Below are 19236 nucleotides of genomic sequence, written 5' to 3' on the forward strand. Positions count from 1 at the left end.
CTATTTGGTGGGTGCGTACAAACCCAATGTACTCCACAAAAATTGACATGTTTATAGGAGACATCATAACTAGTGCAATCATCATTAGTATCATGGATATTCAAAGAATTCGTACTAACAACATTGCAATCATGCTCATCATTCAAAGATTTAGTGCCAAACATTTTATAGATTTCTTCTTCTAGCACTTGAGCACAATTTTCCTTTCCATCATACTTATGAAAGATATTAAAAAGGTGAAGCGTATGAGACAAACTCAATTCCATTTTTAACAGTTTTCTTTTATAAACTAAACTAGTGATAAAACAAGAAACTAAAAGACTTGATTGCAAGATCTAAAGATATACCTTCAAGCACTCACCTCCCCGGCAACGGCGCCAGAAAAGAGCTTGATGTCTACTACACAACCTTCTTCTTGTAGACGTTGTTGGGCCTCCAAGTGCAGAGGTTTGTACGACAGTAGCAAATTTCCCTCGAGTGGATGACCTAAGGTTTATCAATCCGTAGGAGGCATAGGATGAAGATGGTCTCTCTCAAGCAACCCTGCAACCAAATAACAAAGAGTCTCTTGTGTCCCCAACACACCCAATACAATGGTAAATTGTATAGGTGCACTAGTTCGGCGAAGAGATGGTGATACAAGTGGTATATGGATAGTAGATAAAGGTTTTTGTAATCTGAAAATATAAAAACAGCAAGGTAACTAATGATAAAAGTGAGCGTAAATGGTATTTCAATGCGTTGAAACAAGGCCTAGGGTTCATACTTTCGCTAGTGCAAGTTCCCTCAACAATAATATCATAATTGGATCACATAACTATCCCTCAACATGCAACAAAGAGTCACTCCAAAGTCACTAATAGCGGAGAACGAACGAAGAGATTATGGTAGGGTACGAAACCACCTCAAAGTTATTCTTTCCAATCAATCCGCTGGGCTATTCCTATAAGTGTCACAAACAGCCCTAGAGTTCGTACTAGAATAACACCTTAAAACACAAATCAACCAAAACCCTAATGTCACCTAGATACTCCAATGTCACCTCAAGTATCCGTGGGTATGATTATACGATATGCATCACACAATCTCAGATTCATCTATTCAACCAACACATAGAACCTCAAAGATTGCCCCAAAGTTCTACCAGAGAATCACGACGAAAACGTGTGCCAACCCCTATGCATAGGTTCATGGGCGGAACCCGCAAGTTGATCACCAAAACATACATCAAGTGAATCACGTGGTATCCCATTGTCACCACAGATACGCACGGCAAGACATACATCAAGTGTTCTCAAATCTTTAAAGACTCAATCCGATAAGATTACTTCAAGGGGAAAACTCAATCCATTACAAGAGAGTAGAGGGGGGAAGAAACATCATAGGATCCAAATATAATAGCAAAGCTCGCGATACATCAAGATCATATCACCTCAAGAACACGAGAGAGAGAGATCAAACACATAGCTACTGGTACATACCCTCAGCCCCGAGGGAGAACTAGTCCCTCCTCGTCATGGAGAGCACCGGGATGATGAAGATGTCCACCGGAGAGGGATTTCCCCTCCGGCAGGGTGCCGTAACAGTTCTAGATTGGCTTTCGGTGGCTACGGAGGCTTCTGGCGGCGGAACTCTCGGTCTATTATGCTCCCCGATGTTTTTAGGGTATATGGAGATATATAGGCGGAAGAAGTACATCAGGGGGGCCACGACGGGCCCACGAGGGTGGAGGGCGCACCCAGGGGGATGGGCGCGCCCCCTACCTCGTGGCCTCCTTGAAGCTTCCCTTACGTGCACTTCAAGTCTTCTGGGCTTCTTTCCTTCCAAAAATGGGTTCCGTGAAGTTTCAGGTCAATTGGACTCCGTTTGGTTTTCCTTTTTTTCGAAACCCTAAAACAAGGTAAAAAAAGAAACTCGCACTGGGCTCTGGGTTAATAGGTTAGTCCCAAAAATGATATATAAGTGTATAATAAAGCCCATAAACATCCAAAACAGTAGATAATATAGCATGGAGCAATCAAAAATTATAGATACATTGGAGACGTATCACTCGACCATTTCGAGACTCCTCGTCATGTCCATGATCACATCTGGGACTCCCAACTACCTTCGGTACATCAAAACACATAAACTCATAATACAACCGTCATCGAACTTTAAGCGTGCGGACCCTACGGGTTCGAGTACTATGTAGACATGACCGAGACACGTCTCCGGTCAATAACCAATAGCGGAACCTGGATGCTCATATTGGCTCCTACATATTCTACGAAGATCTTTATCGGTCAAACCGCATAACAACATACGTTGTTCCCTTTGTCAGCGGTATGTTACTTGCCCGAGATTCGATCGTCGGTATCTCAATACCTAGTTCAATCTCGTTACCGGCAAGTCTCTTTACTCATTCTGTAATACATCATCATGCAACTAACTCATTAGTTGCAATTCTTGCAAGGCTTAAGTGATGTGTATTACCGAGTGGGCCCAGAGATACCTCTCCGACAATCGGAGTGACAAATCCTAATCTCGAAATATGCCAACCCAACAAGTACCTTTGGAGACACCTGTAGAGTACCTTTATAATCACCCAGTTACGTTGTGACGTTTGATAGCACACAGAGTGTTCCTCCGATAAATGGGAGTTGCATAATCTCATAGTCACAGGAACATGTATAAGTCATGAAGAAAGCAATAGCAACAAACTAAATGATCAAGTGCTAAGCTAACAGAATGGGTCAAGTCAATCACATCATTCTCCTAATGATGTGATCCCGTTAATCAAATGACAATTCTTTGTCTATGGCTAGGAAACATAACCATCTTTGATCATCGAGCTAGTCTAGTAGAGGAATACTAGTGACACTTTGTTTGTCTATGTATTCACACATGTATCATGTTTCTGGTTAATAAAATTCTAGCATGAATAATAAACATTTATCATTATATAAGGAAATAAATAATAACTTCATTATTGCGTCTAGGGCATATTTCCTTCAGTCTCCCACTTGCACTAGAGTTGGTAATCTAGATTACACTGTAATGATTCTAACACCCATGGAGCCTTGGTGCTGATCATGTTTTGCTCGTGGAAGAGGTTTAGTCAATGGGTTTGCAACATTCAGATCTGTATATATCTTGCAAATCTCTATGTCTCCCACCCGGACTTGATCCCAGATGGAGTTGAAGCGTCTCTTGATGTGCTTGGTTCTCTTGTGAAATCTGGATTCCTTTGCCAAAGCAATTGCACCAGTATTGTCACAAAAGATTTTCATTGGACCCGATGCACTAGGTATGACACCTAGATCGGATATGAACTCCTTCATCCAGACTCCTTCATTTGCTACTTCCGAAGCAGCTATGTACTCCGCTTCACATGTAGATCCCGCTACGACGCTTTGTTTAGAACTACACCAACTGACAGCTCCACCATCTAATAAAAACACGTATCCGGTTTGCGATTTAGAATCGTCTGAATCAGTGTCAAAGCTTGCATCGACGTAACCATTTACGACGAGCTCTTTGTCACCTCCATAAACGAGAAACATATTGATGGTGTCCTGGACTAGGGGGTACTCAAGACGTCATCTCCCGATCTGTTAGATTGGGCCGAGGACCCCCATGGCTGTATACTCATGGGCCAGTTCAGACAGCTGCCGCATACATGGAAGATTCCACAAGACTTGGTGATCAAGACAAGGACTCCTCCCCACTAGCGTATTCGGCTAGGACTCTTGTTATCCTAGGCCTTTGGTGCATTATATAAACCGATGCCAGGCTAGTCGATAGATAACATATACATACAATCATACCATAGGCTAGCTTCTATGGTTTAGCCTCTCCGATCTCGTGGTAGATCAACTCTTGTAATACTCATATCATCAAGAATAAATCAAGCAGGATGTAGGGTTTTACCTCCATCAAGAGGGCCCGAATCTGGGTAAAACATCGTGTTCCCTGCCTCATGTTACCATCGATCCTAGATGCATAGTTCGATACCCCCTACCCGAGATCTGCCGGTTTTGACACCGACATTGGTGCTTTCATTGAGAGCTCCACTATGTGATCGGCAAAAGGATCAATGGCTCGCCCGCAGGTCAACTGCGACGCCGACATCTTCGTCGCCGGCTCGACTGAAGACCGTGCTCCATCTCCGATCGTCATGTTCGGACGGGGGCCTTCTTTAACATCAACTCCGATATCTATCATGATCATAGAGGAGTCGTCCATGGAGCTCGACGTCTCAACGTCAACATTGCCCTCGGGCGGCCGTGCTGTTTTTATGGACAGCGAACTTATATTCGCCGTCACCGCCTCCTCGAGCGTCGATTTGACGATTGCTTCGATGGAATAGTGCAGAATTACGTCTACAACAGACATGCAAAATTTCGTCGAGTTCCGATGGAGGAATTTCCGACAATCTACGATATACCGGAGCCCTGTAAAATCTGGACGGGAATCTGGACGAGTTTAGGGCGTGGTCTCCAGAGCCCAGCTCGGAGGTCCTTTGGAAGATCCAACCGTTCATCTACTGCGGATTTCCCATATATACCACCCCTCCAAATTTCAGCTTGATCCGACGGTTCAAACTCCGGGAACCTTCCGATGAGTGGACCAATTTTCGGATCCGTTTTCTGCACGAATACGGATCCAACCCGAATTCATGTTTCTTTAGGAACGTGATATTGGAGAACCTTTTTAGAGGAATTCTCTTCTAGGGTATTGTGCGTTGTTTTTAAACATGTGCCCATAAATTGTTAAACCTCCCCTGAGGTAATCTTCATCATCATGCTGGTGTCAAACCAGTCCGGCAATATTGCTCCAAGGCTGCCGACCTGCTGTAGACATGTCGTCACTTTGTTGAGCCGAGCTCAACTTCTTCGGATCATCATCTCGGCAAGCCGAACAAGAGTCCGGCATTGCGAAGGATAAATCATCACCAACATCGCCGCCTCACAGATTACACGGAGGGGGCACACCGGCATCGCCACACGGTCACTTCATCAAGCCGGCATCGACCACGTCACGACCGGCATCGGCAGGGCCGCACTATCGCTTCTTCAAGCTGATTTCCATCATGCCGACCTACTTCGACTCATCGGCTGACATCGAGGCTTCGACATCTCAGCTGGACCGGGGGCTTCGCCATCTCTTCATCAACCTACTCCGGAGACTTCAGCGTCACTAGCCAACCAGCTTCGTCACGTTAGCTGGACCGAGGGCTTTGCCTCCGCAAGCGAATCTTTGCCAGCATCGCCATGCCGTTGCTTTATCGCCCATCAGGCAATGGGTGTGCGGATCGAGTCCCAATTTTGGGAGTCACCTTTCTTTGGATTGTTACAACAAATAAACCAGGTGCTATTAATCCTAGTAATTTTTGCTTGTTGGAGTTTATTTTTCCCAAGAAATTATTATTCTGGTTTGTTCCTGTACACAGGTCTATCGAATGCTGTCTGCATTAACGATGGTCGTGTGGTGGTTCGGTCAGTTTATGTACATAGTCCGGCGAACGCCGCATCCGGAACTCAGACCGACCTGTGAATTCAGGCTTTGCCACACCTTTACCGCATCACGCCCATGCCCTGCATCGACATTGACTTCGGCGCCAGGCCATAGTTCTTTTATTACTCACTTTGCATAAATTATTTATTATGCAACATTTTTTTATTATCATTACTATTATCTCCGGTTTGCACTATTTTTTGTGCACAGGAAAATGATCTGGGTTGGGAAGTATCGTCAACTCGGCGTACTGACATACCACGTCACCTCGGTTGGACGGGGGCTTCGTCAACACTTCATTACCCCATGCCGGGGACTTCGGCATCACTCTGCCGGCCTGCATTGACCTTGCTATGTCACCACTTCGGAGTGCCGAGCCCTTTGCTGCGCCACCTCGGGACCGGCTTGGGGGATGGAACCTTGTCCCACATCAAGCTCGGACCGCGTCATCAATACCGAACACATTAACCAGCTAAGTTGCCTTCATGCTCAAAGTTTTAAATTTTTAACTTGTGTTCGGTTCGACCAAGCATTATACTTTTTTGGAAAAAAGTTGCTTGTAAAAAATTTCCTTGTCCAAACTTGTTTGTGACGCACAAATTCAAATACCACGTTTATTTGGGGGCTTCCTTTATGAAGCTTTTCCTTTTGCATATGATTATACTTGTATGGCTTCGTTCCTTGTTCGTGTATTACGCCACAATATGAACCATATTGACTTAAGCGATTTGCAAGCTGGGTTGGCTGGCTCCTGTGCTTACCCCTACGTTCCCGATTGTTTGGCTAGGGAGTAAAGGGAGCACCTCTGCGATTGTCACGACCGGGTCCTCCGAGCTCTGACCTCAGACTGGGTGAAGCCGAAAGCTATCGCTCTTATTGTTTTCAATCATGGTCGGCACACAACAGAACTCATGAGTACAAAAAATCTATTGCACAAGTCTCATAGTAATAATGAGCACCGAAGAAAGGTATCAGTGGGGGTACTATTTTCTTTGAAGATGCTTCTTACACTTCGTCTGTAATATAGCATAAGTTCCCTGAGCGCGCTTTGTCTGTTACAGCCTTATGGCCTGGTTGCCTGGTTATCGGAAACACTGTCGATATTCTCGACAGGTGGAGTACATAACACTTTTCGGTCCTTGACCGAAGAGGGAGAAGCCGACGGTCGGTTAAGACGCGTTTAAAGTTCGGGTGAACAAAGATATGATATTAGTACTTCGGTACATACAATCATTATACATAAAATTCTTTTACCCAAGTCACTTGGGGGCTCTTAAATTTATATGAGCCGTTTTATAATAAGTGTTCTTCTTCTTAGTTGTTGCAAAGTTTTAATTACTATTATTATTCATCACTCCTTTTTCGACACGAGTGTGTGGTCACTAGCCGGGGAGCCTAATTTCTCTCTCAAAGCCGCTAGAGTTTAGTTTGCTAAACTGGCCTAATGAGAAGTACTCCGCCTTCGGGATAGGAGGTTGAAGTCGTAGGCTGACCCGCTTGAAGTCTTGAGATAGGATGTGACATGTTAAAGCACGACAGAAGCACTCTTTTTTTTCTAAGACCAATTTTCGGATTGGCACTGAACACTTGATCTTGTTCAGACGTCAAGTTTTTACTGATGTTTTTTGGTTTTCCAAGCTTATGACACTTTTAAACTATTTGTGTGTTTTCAGCACAAGTCTCGCAGTGCAACGCCGGACACCTTTAGAGATTCGGCAAAAACATTCTCGGATATTGCTATATATGCATCGGTTTCGAATTGTGTCTTTGGTCAATAGTTGGGTTGCCCGGCTCCTGCACTTGCTTCCTACGTTCCGCTTTGTTCGGCTAGGCATGCAAAGGGAGAACCACTGCGATTGTGCTTCCGGCTCACATGGTTAAGCACCTCGGTGGAGAAAGCCAAAAACTGACTGTCACAATAAGCGTAAACTGGTCAGCGATCCGATGACTGTGTTAAATGATTGGCCATTCATAACAATGGCCGAAGTGTTTATGGCTTGACCTCGACTGTCGCCGAACACTACCGGGGGCTATCAACTGGCCTCCCAAACTAAATCCTCGATATTTTGCTCTTACATTAGAGCTGAGGTTTCATGATCATGCTTAGCATGACAACCCAAAGAAAGGAACCGATAGCGGGACTATTTTATTTGGAAGACATTTCTTATGTTAAACAGTAATATAACATATCTCTCTGCGTACCTTTTTTTATAAAACCGTATGGCCAGATTGCCTTTTTTGTCTTGCCCTCATAAAGGCTTTATAAAGTAGGACAAACACTCCTCGGCTACTGGCCGAGGAGGTGGAAGCCGATGGTCGGTCAACAAAGTTTTGTACAATGCGGATCCGAGCATTAATGACATAAAGTACTTGGATACATAGAGTCATTACACATAATTTGTGATTTTACTATGGATATCGATCCTTAATTCGGCCACCCGTGCCCGCATTAAGGCTCAGGGGCTACTGGGCTTCGGGCTTATTATTTACAAATATTAAAGGGGCACATCGATCCCCTGATCTGGTGTTGCCACCCGACCAGTGTCTCGGGGGCTACTGCATTGCCTGTTCAATGCAGAAAATTTAAAGTGCAATACAGTTTCCGACGAGATTTTGATCCTCAGGTTGGTCGGCCGCACCCAACCTGAGTCTCGAGGACTGAGCATGCCGCTTTTTGTGTCCCAAAGTATTCTTCCGAGCTAGGACTTGATCCTCAGGCCGATTTTACAAATCAACCCGAGTCTCAGCGGCTACTAGGATTAGCGGTCTTACGTCATCCTTCAGGTGCATCTCGGGTTTTAGACCGATACACACCTTGAGGGCTACTGGCTATATATCTCGGCAGAGAATAAATTGCACCAATCAAAAATATTGACAAAAATCAGCCCACAGTTGGGGTGATGCACCACCTCGGAAGCAGTCCGGCATAAAGCTGAAGGAAATATGCCCTAGAGGCAATAATAAAGTTATTATTTATTTCCTTATAATCATGATAAATGTTTATTATTCATGCTAGAATTGTATTTTCCGGAAACATAATACATGTGCGAATACATAGACAAACAAAGTGTCACTAGTATGCCTCTACTTGACTAGCTCGTTAATCAAAGATGGTTATGTTTCCTAACCATGAACAATGAGTTGTTATTTGATTAACGAGGTCACATCATTAGTAGAATGATCTGATTGACATGACCCATTCCATTAGCTTAGCACCCGATCGTTTAGTATGTTGCTATTTCTTTCTTCATGACTTATACATGTTCCTATGACTATGAGATTATGCAACTCCCGTTTACCGGAGGAACACTTTGGGTACTACCAAACGTCACAACGTAACTGGGTGATTATAAAGGAGTACTACAGGTGTCTCCAATGGTCGATGTTGGGTTGGCGTATTTCGAGATTAGGATTTGTCACTCCGATTGTCGGAGAGGTATCTCTGGGCCCTCTCGATAATACACATCACATAAGCCTTGCAAGCATTACAACTAATATGTTAGTTGTGAGATGATGTATTACGGAACGAGTAAAGAGACTTGCCAGTAACGAGATTGAACTAGGTATTGGATACCGACAATCGAATCTCGGGCAAGTAACATACCGATGACAAAGGGAACAACGTATGTTGTTATGCGGTCTGACCGATAAAGATCTTTGTAGAATATGTAGGAGCCAATATGGGCATCCAGGTCCCGCTATTGGTTATTAACCGGAGACGTGTCTCGGTCATGTCTACATTGTTCTCGAACCCGTAGGGTCCGCACGCTTAAGGTTACGATGACAGTTATATTATGAGTTTATGCATTTTGATGTACCGAAGGTTGTTCGGAGTCCCGGATGTGATCACGGACATGACGAGGAGTCTCGAAATGGTCGAGACGTAAAGATTGATATATTGGAAGCCTATATTTGGATATCGGAAGTGTTCCGGGTGAAATCGGGATTTTACCGGAATACCGGGAGGGTTACCGGAACCCCCCGGGAGCTATTTGGGCCATAGTGGGCCTTAGTGGAAAAGAGAAGGGGCTGCCCTAGTTGGGCTGCGCGCCCCCCCTTCCCCTAGTCCTATTAGGACTAGGAGAGGTGGCCGGCCCCCTCCTCCTCTTTTCCCCTCCGAGGAATCCTAGTTGGACTAGGATTGGAGGGGGAATCCTACTCCTAGAGGGAGTAGGACTCTCCTGCGCCTCCCCCCCTTGGCCGGCCAGCCTCCCCTCCTCTCCTCCTTTATATACGGAGGCAGGGGCACCTCTAAACACACAAGTTGACACAAGTTGATCCACGTGATCGATTCCTTAGCCGTGTGCGGTGCCCCCTGCCACCATATTCCTCGATCATACTGTAGCGGAGTTTAGGCGAAGCCCTGCTGCTGTAGTTCATCAAGATCGTCACCACGCCGTCGTGCTGACGAAACTCTTCCCCGACACTTTGCTAGATCGGAGTCCGGGGATCGTCATCGAGCTGAACGTGTGCTCGAACTCGGAGGTGCTGTAGTTTCGGTGCTTGATCGGTTGGATCGAGAAGACGTACGACTACTTCCTCTACGTCGTGTCATCGCCTCCGCAGTCGGTATGCGTTGGGTACGTAGACAATACTCTCCCCTCGTTGCTATGCATCACATGATCTTGCGTGTGCGTAGGAAATTTTTTGAAATTACTACGAAACCCAACAGTGGCATCCGAGCCTAGGTTATTGATGTTGATGTTATATGCACGAGTAGAACACAAGTGAGTTGTGGACGATACAAGTCATACTGCCTACCAGCATGTCATATTTTGGTTCGGCGGTATTGTTGGACGAGATGACCCAGACCAACCTTACGCGTACGCTTACGCGAGACCGGTTCCCTCGACGTGCTTTGCACAGAGATGGCTTGCGGGCGACTGTCTCTCCAACTTTAGTTGAACCAAGTATGGCTACGCCCGGTCCTTGCGAAGGTTAAAACGGAGTCTATTTGACAAACTATCGTTGTGGTTTTGATGCGTAGGTGAGATTGGTTCTTACTTAAGCCCGTAGCAGCCACGTAAAACAAGCAACAACAAAGTAGAGGACGTCTAACTTGTTTTTTCAGGGCATGTTGTGATGTGATATGGTCAAAGCATGATGCTGAATTTTATTGTATGAGATGATCATGTTTTGTAACCGAGTTATCGGCAACTGGCAGGAGCCATATGGTTGTCGCTTTATTGTATGCAATGCAATCGCGATGTAATGCTTTACTTTATTACTAAACGGTAGTGATAGTCGTGGAAGCATAAGATTGGCGAGACGACAACGATGCTACGATGGAGATCAAGGTGTCGCACCGGTGACGATGGTGATCATGACGGTGCTTCGGAGATGGAGATCACAAGCACAAGATGATGATGACCATATCATATCACTTATATTGATTGCATGTGATGTTTATCTTTTTATGCATCTTATCTTGCTTTGATTGATGGTAGCATTATAAGATGATCTCTCACTAAATTATCAAGAAGTGTTCTCCCTGAGTATGCACCGTTGCCAAAGTTCGTCGTGCCCAGACACCACGTGATGATCGGGTGTGATAAGCTCTACGTCCATCTACAACGGGTGCAAGCCAGTTTTGCACACGCAGAATACTCAGGTTAAACTTGACGAGCCTAGCATATGCAGATATGGCCTCGGAACACGGAGACCGAAAGGTCGAGCGTGAATCATATAGTAGATATGATCAACATAACAATGTTCACCATTGAAAACTACTCCAACTCATGTGATGATCGGTCATGGTTTAGTTGATTTGGATCACGTAATCACTTAGAGGATTAGAGGGATGTCTATCTAAGTGGGAGTTCTTAAATAATATGATTAATTGAACTTAAATTTATCATGAACTTAGTACCTGATAGTATCTTGCTTGTTTATGTTGATTGTAGATAGATGGCTCGTGCTGTTGTTCCGTTGAATTTTAATGCGTTCCTTGAGAAAGCAAAGTTGAAAGATGATGGTAGCAATTACACGGACTGGGTCCGTAACTTGAGGATTATCCTCATTGCTGCACAGAAAAATTACGTCCTGGAAGCACCGCTGGGTGTCAGGCCTGCTGCTGGAGCAACACCAGATGTTATGAACGTCTGGCAGAGCAAAGCTGATGACTACTCGATAGTTCAGTGTGCCATGCTTTACGGCTTAGAATCGGGACTTCAACGACGTTTTGAACGTCATGGAGCATATGAGATGTTCCAGGAGTTGAAGTTAATATTTCAAGCAAATGCCCGAATTGAGAGATATGAAGTCTCCAATAAGTTCTATAGCTGCAAGATGGAGGAGAACAGTTCTGTCAGTGAGCATATACTCAAAATGTCTGGGTATAATAATCACTTGATTCAATTGGGAGTTAATCTTCCGGATGATTGCGTCATTGACAGAATTCTCCAATCACTGCCACCAAGCTACAAGAGCTTCGTGATGAACTATAATATGCAAGGGATGAACAAGACTATTCCCGAGCTCTTCGCAATGCTGAAAGCTGCGGAGGTAGAAATCAAGAAGGAGCATCAAGTGTTGATGGTTAACAAGACCACTAGTTTCAAGAAAAAGGGCAAAGGGAAGAAAAAGGGGAACTTCAAGAAGAACGGCAAGCAAGTTGCTGCTCAAGAGAAGAAACCCAAGTCTGGACCTAAGCCTGAAACTGAGTGCTTCTACTGCAAGCAGACTGGTCACTGGAAGCGGAACTGCCCCAAGTATTTGGCGGATAAGAAGGATGGCAAGGTGAACAAAGGTATATGTGATATACATGTTATTGATGTGTACCTTACTAGAGCTCGCAGTAGCACCTGGGTATTTGATACTGGTTCTGTTGCTAATATTTGCAACTCGAAACAGGGACTACGGAATAAGCGGGCACTGGCAAAGGACGAGGTGACGATGCGCGTGGGAAACGGTTTCAAAGTCGATGTGATCGCAGTCGGCACGCTACCTCTACATCTACCTTCGGGATTAATATTAGACCTAAATAATTGTTATTTGGTGCTAGCGTTGAGCATGAACATTATATCTGGATCTAGTTTAATGCGAGACAGTTATTCATTTAAATCAGAGAATAATGGTTGTTCTATTTATATGAGTAATATCTTTTATGGTCATGCACCCTTGAAGAGTGGTCTATTCTTATTGAATCTCGAGAGTAGTAATACACATATTCATAATATTGAAGCCAAAAGATGCAGAGTTGATAATGAAAGTGCAACTTATTCGTGGCACTGTCGTTTAGGTCATATCGGTATAAAGCGCATGAAGAAACTCCATGCTGATGGACTTTTGGAACCACTTGATTATGAATCACTTGGTACTTGCGAACCGTGCCTCATGGGCAAGATGACTAAAACACCGTTCTCCGGTACTATGGAGAGAGCAACAGATTTGTTGGAAATCATACATACCGATGTATGTGGCCTGATGAATATTGAGGCTCGTGGCGGATATCGTTATTTTCTCACCTTCACAGATGATTTAAGCAGATATGGGTATATCTACTTAATGAAACACAAGTCTGAAACATTTGAAAAGTTCAAAGAATTTCAGAGTGAAGTTGAAAATCATCGTAACAAGAAAATAAAGTTTCTACGATCTGATCGTGGAGGAGAATATTTGAGTTACAAGTTTGGTGTACATTTGAAAAACTGTGGAATAGTTTCGCAACTCACGCCACCTGGAACACCACAGCGTAATGGTGTGTCCGAACGTCGTAATCGTACTTTACTAGATATGGTGCGATCTATGATGTCTCTTACTGATTTACTGCTATCTTTTTGGGGATATGCTTTAGAGACGGCCGCATTCACGTTAAATAGGGCACCATCAAAATCCGTTGAGACGGCGCCTTATGAACTGTGGTTTGGCAAGAAACCAAAGTTGTCGTTTCTTAAAGTTTGGGGCTGCGATGCTTATGTGAAAAAGCTTCAACCTGATAAGCTCGAACCCAAATCGGAGAAATGTGTCTTCATAGGATACCCAAAGGAAACTGTTGGGTACACCTTCTATCACAGATCCGAAGGCAACACATTCGTTGCTAAGAATGGATCATTTCTAGAGAAGGAGTTTCTCTCGAAAGAAGTGAGTGGGAGGAAAGTAGAACTTGACGAGGTAACTGTACCCGCTCCCTTACTGGAAAGTAGTTCATCACAGAAAACTGTTTCAGTGACACCTACACCAGTTAGTGAGGAAGCCAATGATAATGATCATGAAACTTCAGATCAAGATACTGCTGAACCTCGTAGATCAACCAGAGTAAGATTCGCACCAGAGTGGTACGGTAATCCTGTTCTGGAGGTCATGCTACTAGATCATGATGAACCTACGAACTATGAAGAAGCGATGGTGAGCCCAGATTCCGCAAAGTGGCTTGAAGCCATGAAATCTGAGATGGGATCCATGTATGAGAACAAAGTATGGACTTTGGTTGACTTGCCCGATGATCGACAAGCGATTGAGAATAAATGGATCTTTAAGAAGAAGACTGACGCTGATGGTAATGTTACTGTCTACAAAGCTCGACTTGTCGCAAAAGGTTTTCGGCAAGTTCAAGGAATTGACTACGATGAGACCTTCTCACCCGTAGCGATGCTTAAGTCCGTCCGAATCATGTTAGCAATTGCCGCATTTTATGATTATGAAATTTGGCAAATGGATGTCAAAACTGCATTCCTGAATGGATTTCTGGAAGAAGAGTTGTATATGATGCAACCAGAAGGTTTTGTCGATCCAAAGGGAGCTAACAAAGTGTGCAAGCTCCAGCGATCCATTTATGGACTGGTGCAAGCCTCTCGGAGTTGGAATAAACGTTTTGATAGTGTGATCAAAGCATTCGGTTTTATACAGACTTTCGGAGAAGCCTGTATTTACAAGAAAGTGAGTGGGAGCTCTGTAGCATTTCTGATATTATATGTGGATGACATATTACTGATTGGAAATGATATAGAATTTCTGGATAGCATAAAGGGATACTTGAATAAAAGTTTTTCAATGAAAGACCTCGGTGAAGCTGCTTACATATTAGGCATTAAGATCTATAGAGATAGATCAAAACGCTTAATTGGACTTTCACAAAGCACATACCTTGACAAAATTTTGAAGAAGTTCAAAATGGATCAAGCAAAGAAAGGGTTCTTGCCTGTGTAACAAGGTGTGAAATTGAGTAAGACTCAATGCCCGACCACTGCAGAAGATAGAGAGAATATGAAAGATGTTCCCTATGCATCAGCCATAGGCTCTATCATGTATGCAATGCTGTGTACCAGACCTGATGTGTGCCTTGCTATAAGTTTAGCAGGGAGGTACCAAAGTAATCCAGGAGTGGATCACTGGACAGCGGTCAAGAACATCCTGAAATACCTGAAAAGGACTAAGGATATGTTTCTCGTATATGGAGGTGACAAAGAGCTCATCGTAAAAGGTTACGTTGATGCAAGCTTTGACACTGATCCGGACGATTCTATATCGCAAACCGGATACGTGTTTACATTAAACGGTGGAGCTGTCAGTTGGTGCAATTCTAAACAAAGCGTCATAGCGGGATCTACATGTGAAGCGGAATACATAGCTGCTTCGGAAGCAGCAAATGAAGGAGTCTGGATGAAGGAGTTCATATCCGATCTAGGTGTCATACCTAGTGCATCGGGTCCAATGAAAATCTTTTGTGACAATAATGGTGCAATTGCCTTGGCAAAGGAATCCAGATTTCACAAAAGGACCAAACACATCAAGAGACGCTTCAACTCCATCCGGGATCTAGTCCAGGTGGGAGACATAGAGATTTGCAAGATACATACGGATCTGAATGTTGCAGACCCGTTGACTAAGCCTCTTCCACGAGCAAAACATGATCAGCACCAAAGCTCCATGGGTGTTAGAATCATTACAGTGTAATCTAGATTATTGACTCTAGTGCAAGTGGGAGACTGAAGGAAATATGCCCTAGAGGCAATAATAAAGTTATTATTTATTTCCTTATAATCATGATAAATGTTTATTATTCATGCTAGAATTGTATTTTCCGGAAACATAATACATGTGTGAATACATAGACAAACAAAGTGTCACTAGTATGCCTCTACTTGACTAGCTCGTTAATCAAAGATGGTTATGTTTCCTAACCATGAACAATGAGTTGTTATTTGATTAACGAGGTCACATCATTAGTAGAATGATCTGATTGACATGACCCATTCCATTAGCTTAGCACCTGATCGTTTAGTATGTTGCTATTGCTTTCTTCATGACTTATACATGTTCCTATGACTATGAGATTATGCAACTCCCGTTTACCGGAGGAACACTTTGGGTACTACCAAACGTCACAATGTAAATGGGTGATTATAAAGGAGTACTACAGGTGTCTCCAATGGTCGATGTTGGGTTGGCGTATTTCGAGATTAGGATTTGTCACTCCGATTGTCGGAGAGGTATCTCTGGGCCCTCTCGGTAATACACATCACATAAGCCTTGCAAGCATTACAACTAATATGTTAGTTGTGAGATGATGTATTACGGAACGAGTAAAGAGACTTGCCGGTAACGAGATTGAACTAGGTATTGGATACCGACGATCGAATCTCGGGCAAGTAACATACCGATGACAAAGGGAACAACGTATGTTGTTATGCGGTCTGACCGATAAAGATCTTCGTAGAATATGTGGGAGCCAATATGGGCATCCAGGTCCCGCTATTGGTTATTGACCGGAGACGTGTCTCGGTCATGTCTACATTGTTCTCGAACCCGTAGGGTCCGCACGCTTAAGGTTACGATGATAGTTATATTATGAGTTTATGCATTTTGATGTACCGAAGGTTGTTCGGAGTCCCGGATGTGATCACGGACATGACGAGGAGTCTCGAAATGGTCGAGACATAAAGATTGATATATTGGAAGCCTATGTTTGGACATCGGAAGTGTTCCGGGTGAAATCGGGATTTTACCGGGTTACCGAGAGGGTTACCGGAACCCCCCGGGAGCTATTTGGGCCATAGTGGGCCTTAGTGGAAAAGAGAAGGGGCTGCCCTAGATGGGCTGCGCGCCCCCCCCCCTTCCCCTAGTCCTATTAGGACTAGGAGAGGTGGCCGGCCCCCTCCTCCTCTTTTCCCCTCCGAGGAATCCTAGTTGGACTAGGATTGGAGGGGGAATCCTACTCCCAGAGGGAGTAGGACTCTCCTGCGCCTCCCCCCCTTGGCCGGCCAGCCTCCCCTCCTCTCCTCCTTTATATACGGAGGCAGGGGCACCTCTAAACACACAAGTTGACACAAGTTGATCCACATGATCGATTCCTTAGCCGTGTGCGGTGCCCCCTGCCACCATATTCCTCGATAATACTGTAGCGGAGTTTAGGCGAAGCCCTGCTGCTGTAGTTCATCAAGATCGTCACCACGCCGTCGTGCTGACGAAACTCTTCCCCGACACTTTGCTGGATCGGAGTCCGGGGATCGTCATCAAGCTGAACGTGTGCTCGAACTCGGAGGTGCCGTAGTTTCGGTGCTTGATCGGTTGGATCGAGAAGACGTACGACTACTTCCTCTACGTCGTGTCATCGCTTCCGCAGTCGGTCTGCGTTGGGTACGTAGACAATATTCTCCCCTCGTTGCTATGCATCACATGATCTTGCGTGTGCGTAGGAATTTTTTTGAAATTACTACGAAACCCAACAAAAGCTCGGGCGCTAGTGGCTGGCTCCATAGAGGGCATTTCCGGCATTAAGCTCGGCTAAACTCCTTTAACTTTTTTGGACCAAGGTGATTTATGACAGTCCAACGATGGAGCTTGGACATAGTCCGGCCTTGGAGCTTGGACATAGTCCAGCGTTGGAGCTCGGATATAGTCCAGCGTTGGAGCTCGGATACGTTCCGGCGTTGGAGCTCGGAAGCGGTCCGACATTGGTGCTCGTCTGCAAAAGATACCTCGAATGCAGTCCGGCGTTGGAGCTCGAACGCAAGAGGACACTGCCTCCCGGGAACAAATTCAAACCCGAGGTGTGGCATAAAAATAACAAGGCATTGATAAAGGCCGGAAACTTAAAGGGGCTCCTCGGATACCTGACGTATAAACTCGTCGAATGCATTTCGGTGATCCTCAAGATCGAAGATGAGAAGATTTGTTGAACCAGTTTTCAAGACCGACAACCGAAGATGAAGAATAGTTCAGAAGAATCGAGGAGCATCCCTAACTTGAAGACCGGTTCAGGGGGCTACTGACGGTGTCCTGGACAAGGGGGTACTCAACACGTCATCTCCCGATCTGTTAGATTGGGCCGAGGACCCCCATGGCCGTATACTCATGGGCCAGTTCGGACAGCTGCCGCATACATGGAAGATTCCACAAGACTTGGTGATCAAGACAAGGACTATGCGTCTAGGCCGGATGGTAATAGGAGGTAAGGGACACGAAGTTTTACCCAGGTTCGGGCCCTCTTGATGGAGGTAAAACCCTACGTCCTGCTTGATTAATGTTGATGATATGGGTAGTACAAGAGTAGATATACCACGAGATCGGAGAGGCTAAACCCTAGAAGCTAGCCTATGGTATGATTGTTGTTCTGTATGTTGTCCTACGGACTAAAACCCTCCGGTTTATATAGACACCAGAGAGGGTTAGGATTACACAAAGTCGGTTACAATGGTAGGAGATCTGCATATCCGTATCGCCAAGCTTGCCTTCCACGCCAAGGAAAGTCCCTTCCGGACACGGGACGAAGTCTTCAATCTTGTATCTTCATAGTCCAGGAGTCCGGCTGAAGGTATAGTCCGGTCATCTGGACACCCCCTAATCCAGGACTCCCTCAGTAGCCCCTGAACCAGGCTTCAATGACGACGAGTCCGGCGCGCAGTTTGTCTTCGGCATTGCAAGGCGGGTTCCTCCTCCAAGTACTTCATAGAAGATTTTGAACACAAAGATAGTGTCCGGCTCTACAAAATAAGTTTCCACATATTGCCATAGAGAGAATGATATTTACACAAATCTAATCTGCTGACGTATTCCGTGGTGCGATATCGCACCACGGCCAAGCCTTTATTTGAATCGTTTTATTATCCCTCCTCGGCGCGTCATGCGAGGCGGTTTCCTTGGCACGTCTTGTTAAAGTAGAGATCGTGTCCCCTTATTTCGGGATTCTCATCAATACGGGCGTGGGTAACCCAACCGCTTCTAGGACTCCTAGACTATAGGCAAGTCCAAACAGCCACGGAGAGGACGCTTGATATTCACCCTCTTTATAAAGGGACAAGGTTTTTATTTTTTCCCTCCCGTGCTCAATCGAATCCTTCCCCCACCTCAAGCTCAAACACCCAAAGTTTAGGTCAGGTGCTCCGAACCTTCAATCATGTCCGGATCTAGCCTTCAAGGCCTATGGGTGCCTTCCTCCGTCACGGAAGAAGACATCAAAAAGTTGAGGGAGGCCAGATATCTGACCGCCAAGGTTGTGCATCGGCTGCCTGCCCGAGGGCAGGCCGTCCCCTCCCCCAAACCCAACGAGAGCGTCGTGTTCGTCTCCCACTTCCTCCGAGGTATAGGCCTTGCTCTGGATCCTTTCGTCAGGGGTTTGATGTTTTATTACGGGCTAGACTTCCATGATCTAGCTCCGGACTCGTTTCTTCATATCACGACATTTATTATCGTGTGTGAGGCCTTCCTCCGGGTTACCCCTCACTTTGGCTTGTGGCTCAAGACCTTTGAAGTAAAGCCGAAGATGATCGAGGGGGAACATGCAGCGTGTGGAGGTGC

The sequence above is a fragment of the Triticum aestivum genome, chromosome 2A, assembly GCF_018294505.1.
Source record: "Triticum aestivum cultivar Chinese Spring chromosome 2A, IWGSC CS RefSeq v2.1, whole genome shotgun sequence".
Classification (NCBI taxonomy): Eukaryota; Viridiplantae; Streptophyta; class Magnoliopsida; order Poales; family Poaceae; genus Triticum; species Triticum aestivum.